This window comes from Chinchilla lanigera, unplaced genomic scaffold (genome assembly GCF_000276665.1).
Source record: "Chinchilla lanigera isolate Chin_1 unplaced genomic scaffold, ChiLan1.0 scaffold00051, whole genome shotgun sequence".
Classification (NCBI taxonomy): Eukaryota; Metazoa; Chordata; class Mammalia; order Rodentia; family Chinchillidae; genus Chinchilla; species Chinchilla lanigera.
In genome coordinates, this window is record NW_004955452.1 from 4,874,270 (window position 1) to 4,874,781 (window position 512).

Below are 512 nucleotides of genomic sequence, written 5' to 3' on the forward strand. Positions count from 1 at the left end.
TGAAAGGTGTTTTTCATTTAACAGGTAAATTCAGTGCTTTTACATTTATGAAATAACTGCAGAGTGGCCTTATCTCTTCCACTGGTGTTGATTTTTTAAATTATACTTAGCTTTTTTTCACTTTTTCCCATTTTATTTTGCCAGCCTAAACAAGTAACTCTTTCCCTCTCTGCCATTGTTCACTTAGAAGTTCTACACTGCTACGTCAGGCCATTAATCTTTTTTATCTCTAACAAACGTAGTTAAACCTGTTTCTGGTCACCTCTGTTCCTTTCTTGAGTATTTTTAGAATGTTTATTGTATTGGATGAGTACAATGGTGGGTCCCAATTATTTGTGTGTGTGTGTGTGTGTGTGTGTGTGTGTGTGTGTGTGTGTGTGCTGGGAATTGAACTCAGGACCTTGCACTTGCCAGGCAGGCGCTGTACCGCTGAGCTATAGCCCCGGTGGACAAGTATAATTGGATAGGCTAAGGAAGACTGAAGTCATCCTTTATCCAACCAAAAATAATTT